Below are 376 nucleotides of genomic sequence, written 5' to 3'. Positions count from 1 at the left end.
CTCAACTAGTTGTTCTGATGCAATAGAACTGCAAGTTTCATGGACTTCCATCAGAAGATCCCTATCAGTTTTTAACTAAATTCTTGCAGATCTGTGATACTGTTAAGACTAATGGATTAGATCCTGAAGTCTACAGGCTCATGCTTTTCCCCTTTGCTGTAAGAGACAGAGCTAGAACATGGTTGGACTCACAACCTAAAGATAGCATAAACTCTTGGGATAAGCTGGTCACGGTCTTCTTGGCCAAGTTCTTTCCTCCTCAAAAACCGAGCAAGCTTAGAGTGGATGTTCAGACCTTCAAGCAAAAAGATGGTGAATCCCTCTATGAAGCTTGGAAAAGATACAAGCAGTTGACCAAAAAGTGTCCTTCTGGCAT

General features: G+C 41.5%; 1 non-coding gene across 1 annotated transcript; it reads right to left on the bottom strand.

Annotated features, from left to right (window-relative positions):
• Positions 1-272: 272 nt before the first annotated feature.
• On the bottom strand, positions 273-376 carry LOC130971137 (small nucleolar RNA R71). Its single transcript, XR_009082370.1, has one exon. It is a non-coding gene; the product is annotated as a small nucleolar RNA R71 (small nucleolar RNA).

This window comes from Arachis stenosperma, chromosome 3, assembly GCF_014773155.1.
Source record: "Arachis stenosperma cultivar V10309 chromosome 3, arast.V10309.gnm1.PFL2, whole genome shotgun sequence".
NCBI lineage: Eukaryota > Viridiplantae > Streptophyta > Magnoliopsida > Fabales > Fabaceae > Arachis > Arachis stenosperma.
The sequence above is the reverse complement of the archived record's forward strand: the minus strand, read 5'-3'. Positions and strand labels throughout refer to the sequence as shown.